Raw genomic sequence first — 15505 nt, forward strand, 5'->3', positions numbered from 1 at the left:
CACCACACCTGACTTGTATGTACTTTCAGATGACATTATTATGTATTGTCCCTTTAGGGAGGCAAGAATTTCCAGCTACTTTAATGCATGTATTCATGAGTCTGTGTTCTTTGGAGAAGCTGTAACGATAAGATTTTCACGACTATTAGAGCATCGTCTCAAGTCCCAGGCTCTATCACAGGCCATGGACAAGTGACTGCCAAGCAAACTGTTAGGAAAGCAATAAGGCAGACAGCCTGGTGGCCCTTCAATATAGGGTTGTTCAGTGAAGCACAGAGTACTCTTACGTAGAGAAGTATACGGGTGGGATGAAAATGAGGCCACACCCATACAGTGAGATTAGCCTGTAGTGGAGTCCTACTGTGCGTTCCCTACTGCGTGTTCCCCAGAACACAGCAAACTTAAAATGATTTCTGACCGAAGTGCTGGTGGGAGTGGGAATCTCCCAGCACCGCTGTGGTAGGAGCTTCGCAGCACCGTTTTGGTAGCCTGTGTTTTCTTCACTCCCTCCCAGTCATATGTCAAGGGAGACAAAAACCCAAGCCCGCTCAAATAAGTGTACCCAATAGCTGTATCCACACTGTTTAAAAGCCAGAAATAACGCTAGCAGCCATAAACCTTAGTGGACAAATACTGCTTGTCCTCCCTAAAGGACAACATGCTGAAATAAAATAAAATCCTGATGCGTGAGAGAAGGGCGGATAAAGTGAAGCCAGCCACGACCAGCACATGGTTCAGCCATCTGTTTAGTCTATTGATGTGGGCACTGTTTTTAATACGACCCCCAGGGAAGGGGGCGGCACATGCAGACAAACGCAGTTATGTAAAAGCCTCTATGCAGCATGAGAAATAATCAAACAAAAAGGCAGCCTGTGGAATGAAGAGAAGTTTGTGATCATGTGTGTGATATAGGGCTAATATCACCAAGATATGAAGAACTTGACAACAACAAAAATAATCGAAAACATGAAGTTGTTTCTCAAATGAAGACATACAAAGAACCAACATGAAAATGAAAAAAATTAAAAAGCCCAACATGATCAGGGAAATGCAAATTAGAACCATAGCAAATTCTACCCCGCACTCACTAGTGTGGCTACTGTCTAAAGTTAAAATACAACACACATTGGCAAGGGAGTAATAGAAAACTCTTGTCCACTGCTGGTGGGAAGGTGGAAAGAAGTTTCTCAAAAAATTAAAAATCAAAATATCAAAGGCCATAACCTTTCCTCAAATAGGTATATACCCATATAAGCTAAACAAATTAAAGTGACAGTTGAGAGATATTCATATGTACCAGACGATGGGACTGACCTCAGTGCCCATCAGTTGAAGACTGGACGAAGGAAGTGTGGTCCATGTGCACAGGGGAATGCAGGTCAGCCTTTGCGACAGCACAGATGAACCAGGAGGGACATCTTTGTTGAGTGAACTAAGGCAGCACAGAAAGACAGACCACTGGAGCCCATGCGCATGAGGAATCCAAAAACACTGAATCCATAGAAACAGTGAATGCAATTATGGCACCTTGATCTTGGGGTTTAGCTGCTGGTGAGGAGCTGGGTAAATGATACTTCATTTCTTCCATTTGTAGAATATGTTCAAGAGATCTACTGTATAAAAAGGCAACTACAGTTGTCAACAGAGCACCATATTCATCAAAATCACAAAGAGATCTGAGTTTAAGTGTTTTCGTCACACACAAAATAAGATGCAGGTGTGAAGGAATGGGCGTGCCAGTCATCTCGACCGAGCCATACTCTGCGAGGCATGGGTCTTTCAAAATGTCATGCTGTGAAACAAAATGTTCTCTTTTTTCTTTTCTTTTTGTAGTTTTCTGAACATTTAGTGTGTGTGTGTGTGTGTGTGTGTGTGTGTGCGCGCGCGCTTGTGCGTGCGAAGCCCACATCACATGTGTGGAAGACAGAGGTCGACTTCGGGAGTCAGTTCTTTTCCTCCAATGTGTGCTTCCCAGGAAGTGAAACTCAGGCTCTCAGGTTGGGCAGTAGATGCATTCACTTGCTGAGCCATCTGGGAAGCCCTCTCCTTTTGGTTTTCAATGAAAACAATTCAGAATGAGTTGGAAGCGAAGAAATATTTATCATATTAGAAGCAAGCTTTGGGCTTGCTTGATGGCTTGGTGCTTGGGAGTCTGTATTGCTGCTGCAGAGGACTGAGCTTTGGCTGGCAGCACCCTCTCAGTTAAGCCCAACTGCTCAAACTCCAGCTGCAGCATATCTGATGCCCTTTTCCAGCCTCAGAGGCAGCATTGTATGCACGTGTGCGTGTGAACACACACACACACACACACACACACACACACAGAGGTCAAAATAAAGTGAAATGTACAAAGTGATTTCTAAGCATTTTCAACTTAGTTCCTCGCCACTTTAGAAAAACAGGGAAGCCCACATTTTTTTTTTTTTTTCTGAACACCAATCATTTTAGTGATTTGGGTCAACACTGAAAGTGAATTTTGCTTGATCGTTTTATGTTTGAGATGAAAAACTCTGGAATTCAAGTGAAGCACCTATAATGTCATTTCCATCTGAAGTGCTTCCTAATTGCAACTTTTGTTTAATATGGGGAGAAATACCTGTGCTAATAGAGATCAGAAGAAGGTCTGCTTCTGATTGTACATGCTGTTACTTGTACAAGCTCTAACTCAGTATTCCTTGATGTGTACATGAGGGCCTGTGTGTGTGTGTGTGTGTGTGTGTGTGTGTGTGGTAGATGTGTGTGCATACATGCTCATGAAGATGCATGTGTGTGTGCAAGTGCACAAGTGTGTAGTGTGTGTGGTAGATGAATGTGTATACATGCTCGTGTAAATGTGTGTGTGTGTGTCTGTCTGTCTGTTCACTTAGGTTTTATGGAGACAAGTCTCTTACTGGACCTGAAGTTCACTGATTCGGCTCACTAACTGGAAAGGCAGCTCCCAGAATCCTCCTGTCTCAGCCTCCCAGTGCTGGGAATGCTCCTGAAGTTCTTAGCTTTTTCATGGGTGTTGGGGATTTGAACTCAGGTCCTCATGCTTGTGGCGCAAGTCCTTTATCATCCCAACCACATCCAAATTCCCCAAACTCAATTTTCGGAAACCAATTCACGAGTGTATACCAACTTCTGGTGCTTGTTGTGTATTTTTTTTTTCAGCATAGCTACATGGTTAGGTTCTAGACTACCTCAGACTTTAATTGCAGAGAATTCCCGGTGAGAGTATGAAGTATTGGTTTTTAACAATACTCCTTTGTGAACGTTCAAGACCATAACGAACTCGCTCTAACGAAGCAGAACATTAGAAATGGTGCCCCCAGCCCTCTGAAACAGGAAGTGGAGTCAGAAAAGAGTCAGAGCACTGAGGTAGAGGGTGTTAGAGGGATCACAGTCTCTGGGATGATGCAGGACACAAAAAGATAGAAAAAAGCAAGTTTTTGAAATAAGAACGGAAAGGCAGAAGCAAAACTTTGGAAATGTAGATAAAACAAATTAAATGTTTAGACATAGAAGCACAGGAGTTGTGTGATTAACTCACTAAAAATACATGCTCCTGGATCTCACTGCACAACCACTGAGCCAAATTATTCTGGTTGAGTCTTAGGTGTGACAGAAGATACGCATGCTCACACCCCATCTGTCCTCTTGTCTCCACTCTAAGAAGCTGCAGCTCCACGATGGCCAGTGGGACACTGATATCCATGGGTTGGAAACTTTTTCCCTTCGTATCTACGGCATATGAGCAGTCTCCTGGCAGGAAGCTCTCCCCAGGAGTAGAAATCAGAACATATTTTCATTGATTCTTATTTTTTAGGTGTTGGAAAACAACACACATTTTTCCCTTTAGAAAGTACTGGCATCTAAGGAAGGTGACAAGGTGTTAGAGGCCACCAGTAAGAAGATAACGAAGATAACTGAAGGCTAGACCCATCAACCATTAGTTCTGTGTCCTGGGTAACTCAGCCTGCTCATTTGGAAATAAGACTAGGGCTCCAATTCAATTCATGAGGCGGCTAGCATATAATAAAAACTTATTGGCCTGCACATCCTATCCACACACAATCAGGCAATTTTGTTCTGCTTATTCTGGAAGCCAGCAGAATAAAAGCCTGTAGGTTTCAGCTAGGAATTCTCACAGGAAAAAATGCTGTGTGCTATTTAGGCTTTTCTAAATCATATGTTGGAGACATAATCCCTAAATTCATGCTAACAGGCTTTGAAGGTGAGCCACTGGTGATTAAATAGCATGTGATGAGAAGGGGAACCCCCACTGTGGATTCATGGGCTCCATAGAAGAGATAACTAAACTAGACAACTGATGTTGGTGCCATCCATCTGCTTGAACTTGCCAACCCCCAGGACTGTGTCCTAAATGGTCCTTTATTGTTTATAAATCACCCAGCCCATGACATTTACATGCCAACAAGACATGGACAGAGACACTCTTCAAATCTCCAGTTTCCTATCTTTATGTTTCCTCATATTGGAAGCCAAGCTCCAAAGGCATACTACCTAATTAATTGACCAGTGTCCCCTGGGAAAGAGCTCACTCCCAGCTTTAGCCTATTATTCCAACCCAACCAGGCACATAGGAAAAAACTCAATAAATATTTGTCCGATGTGCAAACAGAGGGGGCCATTCATTTACTTACAAGGGAAGTGTTCTAGATAGGGAGATGGCTCTGTGCTAAGAGCTCTTGCAACTGGGCCAGGTCCAGCTCCCAGCACCTACAGGGTGGCCCACAAATGACTAGAACTCAAGTTCCGAGTGATACACTATCCTCTTTGTGCACAAATGCATGCAGAAACCACATATGTACAAACATAATACAAACCAAATGTTTAAAAATAATATAATGAAAAGCATGTACCATTAATTGATAGGACCATATAGTCAATTTCTCTTCTTTGACAACTCTAATAAGGTAAACAGAGTGTGACATTTTCTAAGGAGAGAGAGGGAAGTAAGGGCTGTTAGTATGGAAGTGCTGGAGAGCTTGGCCAAGCATCTTGGGTTTTGTCTACTTAGAGAGTTTGGGTTATGAACACTTATCATGTTTGCTTCCTGTCACAAAAGAATAGTGACATAAAATAGAGTGGATTTGAAACTCTGCCATAAGATTTATTAGTGACAAAACTGGAGATAAAATATCACAGTAAAAGCATGTAATAAATATTCCATAAACAGAATGCACATGGCCAGATTAAATATCTAATAGCGTCTTTTATCAAGAAAAATATCTTTGAAGACAGGAAATTTAAGCAAGTGGCTACAACTTCAGATTAGTTACAAAAATGAACTTAGTTGCACAAAGCCATACTCTTCTGTGTGGGCCAGCGGGACACACCACAGAAGACACTTGGTTTACAGTAGTGCAAGATCTGATTCCATCTTTCAAGCAAATGTTCACAAAGCCCCTGACAAGCAAGGTAACTCCTGAAATTAAAGAACAACGATCCTCATACAGCTGTGATAGGAGTCTGTACATGGTGGCTTGAATAGGTATGGCTCACATAGACTCACGTTTAAACGCTTGGCCCATAGGAAGTAGTACTATAAAAGGCGTGGCCTTGCTAGAGGAAGTGTGTCATGGTGGAGGTAGTTTTTGAGGCCTCATATGGTCAAGCAATGACCAGTGTGGCTCACAGTCTCCTCCTGCTGCTGGCAGAACAAGATCTAGAACTCTTGGATCCTTCTGTCTGCCTGTGCGCTGTCATGCTTTCTGCCAGGATGATAATGGACTAAACCTCTGGAACCTACACTAGGCCCAATTAAATGTTTTCTTTTATAAGAGTTTCCGTGGTCGTGTTGTCTCTTCACAGCAGTAGAACAGTGACTGAAACACTGTATAAATATCTTAAGGGTCCAGAAAGCTTCTGTAAAGGTCCATTTCAGTTGTCAGCTAGATGAAAACTAGAACTTTCTGGTAGACACACCTTAAGGCAGGCCCATGGGGGATAATACTGGCTTGATGAATTGAAATGGAAAGACTTCCTCATTGTGGGGGGCGCCATTTCCTGGTCTGGGTTCCAAGTGTGTATAAAATGAGAGTTAGCTAAGTGTGAGCATTTGTCACTCTCTTCTTCCTAACTGTAGATAAGATGAGATTGGCTGCCTCAAGCTCCCAATACTTTGACTTCCCCATTTTGATGGACTATACCCTGAACTGTGAGACAGCCTCCCCTCTGGAAAAAGTCTCCTGTAAGTTGCTTTTTTATCAGGGCTTTTATTACAGAAATATGAAAATCAGCTTTCAAATAAAATCTAAGAGAATTGGCAGAAAAATTTATTTCCCAAGAGGTTATTCAGACTGTACTGCTACCTTTTATATGCACACAGAGAGACAGATACAGACAGAGACACACACAGTGACAGACAGACACAGACAGACAGACAAAGGAGAGAGAGAGAAACTGAAGGGCACTACAATTCGGACTGTATTCAGGGAGCACTATTACCCTTAAAAACACATCCAAGATAGCTGCCAATGGATGAGTTCATTTGTCCAACTCCTATTGAGGCCTGTGAGTTAATGTCCTTAGACCCAAATGATGAGAAGGGAAACAGGCAGCCACAATCTCTTCTTTCATTTATCTTAACATGTGCCCAGAGTCTGGCCCATTTCCCATTTTAATTTCAGATAAGAAAACCACTCATAGCTAATGTAACACAGCATTTTGATGGAGAAACAGACAGGTAGACAAGTACTCGAGTTAGGTGGGGCTGGATTTTAGGGACAGAGTAGGTTTTAAGGGGGGACTTTTGATATGGAACCCAGAGCACAGTTGAGGCAGTAGGCCGAGGGAAAATATGGGAGAACATTATTATAGAGACAGGATATACAAAACGATAAAAAACCATTGGGTTGAATGAAACCATGAGGCCTCAGCAGGCTTTCTGTTTAAGTGATCAGACATTAAATATTGTTTGACTTTGCATGCTACAAGATTTCTATTGCACTAGCTCAAGTTGGTCATCCTGTTTCAGAGCAGCTATAGGCAACATGTAAATAAAGCATCTGTTTCAATAAAACTTTTAGGAACAGGCCTGTGGTAGTGATTTTTATCTGGCAACTTGATCCAATTTACAATCACCCAAAAGAAGAGTACTAATGGGGAGTTGGCTGGATCAGATTGATGTGTGGGCGTGTCATGAGGAGTTAGCTGGATAGGTTTGACATGTGGGCATGTCATAAGCAGTTAGTTAAACCAGGTTGATGCGTGGGCATGTCATGAGCTATTAGCTGGATCAGGTTGACGTGTGGGCATGTCATGAGGAGTTAGCTAGACCAGGTTGACATGTGGACATGTCATGAGGAGTTAGCTACACCAGATTGATATGCGGGCATCATGAGGAGTTAGCTACACCAGGTTGACGTGTGTGCATGTCACGAGGAGTTAGCTAGATCAGGCTGACGTGTGGGTGTGTCATGAAGAATGTATTGACTGCTTATTCACATAGGAAGATCCAGCTGTTGTGGGCAGCACCATTCTCTAGCCAGAGGGTCGTAAAGTGTATAAGCAAGAAGAAAGGTAGCTGGGAGCAAGCAACAATGGGTCCAGGCATTTATTCTCTTTGTTCTTGACTAGACTTGATGTGGCTGCTTTACACTCCTGCCTTGATTTCTCCATATAATGGACTGCAACCCAGAATTGTAAGCCAAATAAACCCTTTATCCCCTTATTTGTATTTTGATTATTTGTTTCCTGCGGCCTTTTATTCAAAGAGCAAAAAATAAACTAAAGTAGGCCCTATCCAAATAGGGCTTGAACTAATTTAAAAAAGTATGCCATGTTCCCAATAAACATACATTGTTCATACTACTTACTCAAAAATAAGTTTATACTGTTTCCATTACTATAGCAATTTATTGAAGTCCAAAGCCCTAGATTCCTACAGTCTATGACACATTAATTTTAACTCAGTCTTATTTTAGGGCTTGCCGCCAACACCAGGAAGTAAGATTTTCACACCATGCATTAATAGTGAAAACTACTTTTATTTATATGCAAAATACCACCATCCATGGGCAATTAATATTCCAATAAGTTATAGCCACTCCACCACATCATGCATTATGAAACAGGAGTAAAATAATCTATGGGATGGTACAGTGAGGAAGAAAGCAAGAAGAGAGTTTGCATGGCTACGGTGCTCTAAATGATGGCTTTGCCTTTTATAGGCGACACCAACTTGCATTTTAATTGTTCTATAAATCAGCCTATTTCCCTCTCACATGTTTTTCCTTCAGGAGATAGGAGTGGTCAGAAGAGAAACACACACACACAAGTGTGCATCAGAAAGAATAGTCAGACTATTGACAGTTTCTCTAAAAGATATAAAGTCTTATTTATTTGCTGAAATTGACCTGAATTTCAGAACTGTATGCTATAGTTACCATTACCTTCCATGAATAGAAATGCCAAATTGAACAGTGAAATAATGGTTATAGAGCTGATTTTCCATCTTAGGCTATAAATACTGTGAGAGCAGAGCGTTCTCTTATTCATCCCAGTCTCTGAGACGAAACACATGAGAGCACCTGCTTGCTCTAAGCTGGAGATGGTGGGGAGGGCAAGTGGCCAATGGACATAACGGAACTGACTGTTGAGCCAATGGCAAGTGGCCAATGGACATAACGGAACTGACTGTTGAGCCAATGGACATAACGGAACTGACTGTTGAGCCAAGCATGGAAGGTGTGACCAAGAGGTCTCTTTGAAAGCACAGCCTCAGAAATTCACACGTCTGGGTTCATTAGAATCTGTATTCATGTGTTAATTCTTTTGTGTGTCCATGCATGTGTGCATGTATGTGTATGTGTGTAGATGTGTGCATAGGTGTATGAGTACATGTGTTTCTCTCTCTCTCTCTCTCTCTCTCTCTCTCTCTCTCTCTCTCTCTGTGTGCATGTGTGTGTGTGTGTGTGTGTGTGTGTGTGTGCAGGTACAATTGCCTGCACATACAGAGGCCAAAGGAGGGTGGGTGTCCCCCTCTGGCACTCCTTACCTTATTCTCATGAGACATGATCTCTCACTGACCCTACAGCTCAGCTGGTGACCAGAAAGCTGCAGCAATTCCTTTGTTTCCACCTCCCTCCTTATAGGGGTTATAGGTTCATGAACAACCATGCATGGCTTCTTAATATGGGTACTAGGGATTTGAACTCAGGTCCTCTCGCTTTCACAGCAAGCATGCGTAAGTACTCACCATCTCTCCAGCACTGCTGTGTTAATTCTTTAACTCAAACTGCAAAACAAGGAGCAAGGAAGATAATTGGGTATGAAAAGTTTGTCACATGAATATAATGACCTGAATTTTGATCCCTAGAACATTAAAAATAATGTAGAACAAGTTGGGCAAGGCAGCAAGCATCTGTAAGTTCTGGGGAGGCAGAGGCAGGCAGATACCTGGAGCTCGCCCAGCCACCAGTCTGGTCGAATTGGCGAGCTCTGGGTTTGAGGAAAGACATTGTCTCAAAATGTAAGGTGGAGAGTGACTGAGGAAGATGCCTGATATTAACCTCTGGACTCCATACATGTACACCTGCATGCACACATACATGTACATTTAAGTAAACACATACACACGTGTGCACTTAAAAACAGTGCCTTGACATGGAGTAGTCACTCAAGGAAGCTCCTTTGAACCTCACATGCCCTGGATGAGACGATCCCCTAGAACTCCACACTACTCACATGCCCTGGATGAGACGGTCCCCTAGAACTCCAAATCTTTGAAGCCAGCGTAACATACACTGTCACTTTTCCTTTTCAAAGTTCCCAACAAGATAAATACTTACTCTGCTAGCACCAGAACATGGCAATGATTTCACTTTTGCTACAATTACTGTTACCACAACTATGCAACTGGTAATTTTCTCAAGATCACAGCTATTTGTGAAGACAACAGGCGTTCAAATCAAACAGTAGAATATCGACTTCTGAAACTGCTAATAAAGACAGAACCATCCTCAAAAATGACCAAATTTATGATTTCTAAGCTTTTTCCATTTCTCCTCATTGATTATTTTTAGTCCGCCTTTTCTGTTTCTTTAATCTTCCAGGGAGAAAATGTTTCTTTCTCATCAAATTCACGTTGCTACTCATTACAAAAGCAATGCAGAACTATGCAGAGAATATCAGGATTAAAAAACTAAAATTTAAATATTTAGCCATAATTTATTATTATAGTTCGAATTAACAGACCTTTTCATTTATTAAATTTGATTTATATTTTAAAATAACATACAAAGTTTTAAATGCCATTGTGGTATTTTCAAGCAAAGTACATTTATAACATGTGCCTAAATTTAAATTATGCAAATATTAGTAAAAACGCAGGAGTCAGAAATTGAGATAAATCCTGATAAATCCAAGGAATAGCATAAGGGCAATCTGCTGACCCTACCCTCCACACAAACCCCCGAATTCCCTTCATCCCTTCTTCTCTTCCTGCCCCTCTCTATCTGACTTGGTTCTCCAACATCTCTGTGGCTAATCCTGATCAGCCAACCACTGCCTCTGACCTTGAGTCAAGCTGCCTTTACTGGCACCTCAGAGTGGCAGTGCAAACAATTCTGCCACAACATACATTTTAGGAGATTCCTTGCTCCCCGTCTCCCATTCCCTGTAGCCCCCAGCACCCTTGCTGTCTCCTTTCAGGTTTTAATGTCACGTGTGTCCTTTGCTGTTCCCCACTGCCACCACCTCTACATCTTTTTCCCATCTTGGCCCCGTTTCTAGTTTTCCAGGCTTTGCACACATATACAGCCATTAGATAAATACATGCTCTACGAGCTAGGATCTACATACGGCAGAGCTTTTTGTCCTTCTGAATTTCGGTCACCTCGCTTCGCACCACACTTTCCAGAATGTATTGTCAAATGTTTAGGAGACTTAGGAACGCCCTCCATGCTTCTGTTCCAGGTGCTTCTTACTCCCCTGATGATATCAGCCCTCTTCTATGTTAAAGGCTCCCTATACATTTACCAGTGTCTGTGATTTAAAAAAACAATAGCAAAAATAATAACAATTTGCTCTCCTTTCTTTGCAGCTTGTTGCAAGGGTGTGAAAAGGTCCAAGATAAATAAACTGCTGGGGCAAATATCATCTTCTAGGAATTTGTCATAAATACTGGCTTAGAACCCTCCATTTCCACTTTTCCTTCTATTCTACTGTGGTGAATATAGATTAAGCAGATGATTCAGTGGCCACAGTTTCAAGGCCCAAAGACTAGGGCTCACTTCCCACCCTAAAAATCCTGATTAAAATGAAGCCATAGTTCTTGATCTCGAGAAACAGAAGCAGAACACACTGCTCACCATTTCTTAGCTGCTGTTTAAGAGAGAACTCTGGCTTCTTCAGTCTGTGGCTACTTTGAGTCTATTTTATCCATAATCCAAAAGTATGCTAAGTAACATCAATACTTGAAAAGGTCTTACTTATCATTTGTTAACTACAGCTGTTTACATGTGAGATGGTATTTAGGAGTGAATGAGAAAATAAGGAATGACCTCTACCTGTATCAAATTCATTAAAAAATTATATGCATGTGCAGAGACAATGCTAAATGATATATACACTTAAAAACAGATCTTGTGACCTTGTGACAAGTTTTTAAATCTGTGGAATTTTAGTAAGAATTTTCAAAATTAATGAAATTTATTTTCAAATTTCAAAATTAGTTAACCTACAAGATTAATTTCCAGGCTTAATTATACATGGATCCTAGATAGACCTTCTCATACAGTCATAGAAATTTGGAGATATTTGAGAATATAAATCTACAAAGAAGGCAGGCATGGAGCTCCCTGGTCAGATGGTTGTCTAGCATACATTAAGCCTTGGGTTCTAGTGCCAGCAACATAGCAGTATACCAGAAGTATACTACAGTTTAGATAGATTGAGGCAGGAAGGTCAAAAGTTCAAGGTTATCCTCAGAAACATTCCTAATAAGATCTCTCTCTTATTGTGATAAAACACTAATCAATCCAAGTCGGCAAAGGGGAGGGTGTTTTTGTCTGATTGTTTATTCCATCACTGAGGATGTTAGGGCAGGAACTCAAGCATGAGTAGAGGCATGAATCTAGAGGAGTGTTGCTCACTGGCTTGCTCTTTATAACTTGCTCAGACAGCTTTGCAAACAACCCAAGACCATGTGTCAAGGGCTGGTACCTCCCACAGCAGGCTGGACTCTCCCAGTAATCATTCATTAAGAAAATGCCCCTGAAGAACAGGAAAGTACCTGCATAAAAGACCTGGAATAAAGGCGATTCCTCAAATGAGATTCCCTCTTCCTGTAGGACTCTGGTTTCTGCCCAGATGACAAAAAACTACGGAGCATAGGTACAAAGTGAATTAAAGTCAGCCTGAGATATAAGAGATCCTGCCTCAGATTTTAAAAGGAAAAAAGGAAAAGAAGGAGGGAGAAAGAGAGAGAGGAAAGGATAAAGAATGGAAAAATACTTTAAGTTATTGTGCAACATATTACCACCTCGCCGAAATTAGACCAGATGCAATTATCATCTGATTTCAAATGTAAGCTGTCATGGTTTTGAGTTTAATGACAACACCTGAGTTATTTATGACTTGAGAGTCCTTGAGAGGGCTCCTTAAATCATTTTATTTCCTCTGTGAGCTTGTATCAGTGTTGATTCAGGACCCATATTTGGGCTTGAGGCCTTAATGTTCTCATTGATACAAGTTTTTCTTTGAAAGGAAGACCAGAGGACCAGCCAGCCTCCAAGGATGTGGGTTGCTCCCCCAGAACCTTCCGATGACAGCACCAGCTGGCAGACACATCACTGTCCTCTCTCATAGTTGTTTCCCTTTCTGACTATATGCCAACTGCAGCTACCTCTGTAAAACACTAGAGTGCATCCTGCTCACCAGCCTTGACTTGACTGGTTTTCTTTACCTGGAATATTCTTCCCCAGACATGATGGCTTCTTCAGAACACTGATGTGAATTTCTCAAGAATGCCACATGGACGTCCTCTATCATCCCTCTTCAGCGTTTTTACTTTCTGGAATGCTTGGGTTTACATTGTGTGTGCAAGCAGTGAGAGAGACAGAGAGAGGCAATGTCCTTGCGTGCACAGGTGCATATTGAACACACCCATGTGGAGACCAGAGACCAGGCTCAAGCAGTATCCTCTACAACCCTGCCAACCCCTTTGAGACAAGATGTCTCAATGATCAGGGTCTACCCCCAGGAATCTCCTGGTCTCGACCACCCCAGAGCTGAATTACAAGCTTGAGATACCATATCCAGCATTTTTACATGGATCAGGAAAACAAACAGGTCCTTAGGGCAAGCACTTTATTGTTCAAACTGTCTCCCCATCCTGTGCTTTATAATATATTTAACCTTTGATTACATCATTTTCTTAAGTCTTCTTTATTGTTCATCACCCACTGCTTGTTTGATTGACTCAGTCCCTCATGGTACCCAGCACCCAGGGTACCAGTTAACATTTCTGGATGCTCCAAAGAATGAGTCAGCATTTCTCTTCAGTTCACTCAGTGTTCCAGACACGGAATGCTCATTTTTCTACTCTATAAAAAACCTGGTGATGTCGTAACTAGCTGGACAGTTATCAGGAGTTTATGAACAGAGTCTCTAGGTGGAAACACTGCTATCATCTGGCCCATAAATATCACCTGTGAAGGCAGTAAAGGCATCCTAGCACAATGGCAAACTAACAAGACCCACCTGTTTGCCCCATGCAGCGACAAGGGGCATCCTTCATATATTACGGTCCTCGCTGATTGGCTGCGTCCTTCCCAATAACTTCACTGCTACTTTTTCCTTTGAGGGGTCTTGGAAAACTCCATATTTCTGACATCTCATTCCTAGTATTGATAGGCAGAGAACCCGTGGGTGATAGGTAACCAAAGTGCATGCTAAGAAGGAGATGGGAAGCAAACAGTGGAAAGCACTCCTAAGTGAGCTTCAGTGACAGTCTGGACCACTGTGTATTCTTGAGGAGAGTGGCAGACATTTGGCGCGTGTATATTACAATGGCGTATTCTGAAAGTATAGAACAGTGCCGTCCCACAGGATCTTTGAAGAAGAAAACTTTTTAGATCTGGTACAGAAACCACAAACAGGAGACTATGACAAAGGAATGCCAACTCATTAATATTAAAATGGGGCTCCATCTCTCCTGCTTGTCTAATTTATTTGGTCTGAAAGCTTTTAACTTTTAAACTGAATCCAAGTGTGAACACTTGCAATTTAGTGCCTCTTTTGAAACTTATCTGTTCAGACGGCATGAATATTCCTCCAACCGAAGGGATAATAGGAAAGGAAATTAATTATATTTTAACTTTCCAATCTCATTTTCACTTCACAAGAGCTACGCAGGATAACTATTAACCTTTCATTTTAAATGAAAATTTTAAAGAACTACCATCAGGTAATTTTTAACTACAACACAAAACGGTCACATAGCATGGATACCTTCCTGCCAAAACCACTATCCTGAAATGCGACCGGTGCAGCAACACAGCAGAAAGCTTTCAGCAGACTCCCGTCCCCATTGTGCTCACAGGTATTCAAGAGAATGTTCTCGAACTTGGTGGTTATCACAATAGAGAGGTTTTACAAATAAGATCTATTTGAAATATCTTTTACCCCCCCCAATGCAGACTAGATTCATATTTATGTCCTTCTGGTCTAAAATTCCATTTATTAGACAAAACACATAGATTTATCCTAAAGTCTCTTGTTAGCTTTGGGTTCAAAAGAACCAAGTAATCTTTTTTTTTTTTTTTAAATGCCGTGTGACACAGAATCTCCAGATTTGAACTTCCCTGATTTATATGCCAAGGGGATCAAATCTTGTCACTTCCCAGCTTAAAACCCCGCAAGCCGGGCCCTTTGGCTTTGAGGATAAAGCGTATAATCTCCTATATGCCTGATCAAACAGCTGCTCCCTCTCAGCCTTGTCTCCCTCCACTTGTCTTGCGGAATTTTCATTCCAGGCAGAGGCAGATCACGGTTCTTCAGCTGCTGTGGCCTGGGCACTGAGCTGTGTTGTTTTTCTTCCCTTTCATGCCATGTTGGAGAGGGAAGACACCTCCCACACCCTACCGCTTCCTTTCCCTGCTTGCCTCGGGTACTGATAGAACTAAGTAAGGTACTTCTTGATTTCAAACTTTGACATTTGGTTTATTAAAGAATTTTTGCATTAACTTTTAACTTTTAAATAACATTACCTTTAGAGATCACTTAACTTGATTACTGATAATTTCTGCACTTCATTTTTTTTTTTGTCTTTGAAAATGTCATCATACGTGTAAGCAAAGGATTTACTTATATCCAATCTCCACTCCACTTCCTCTTGGGCTCTGCTCCCCATACCTCCCTCCCAACTTCATTTCCTCCTCTTATTTGTGTTTGTTACTTTTTATAACCCACTGAATCCAAAATGAGTGAGATATATATGTATATATATACATATATATATCACTGTGTGTGTGTGTGTGTGTGTGTGTGTGTGTGT

The sequence above is a fragment of the Microtus ochrogaster genome, linkage group LG8, assembly GCF_000317375.1.
Source record: "Microtus ochrogaster isolate Prairie Vole_2 linkage group LG8, MicOch1.0, whole genome shotgun sequence".
In the NCBI taxonomy this organism is placed as follows: domain Eukaryota; kingdom Metazoa; phylum Chordata; class Mammalia; order Rodentia; family Cricetidae; genus Microtus; species Microtus ochrogaster.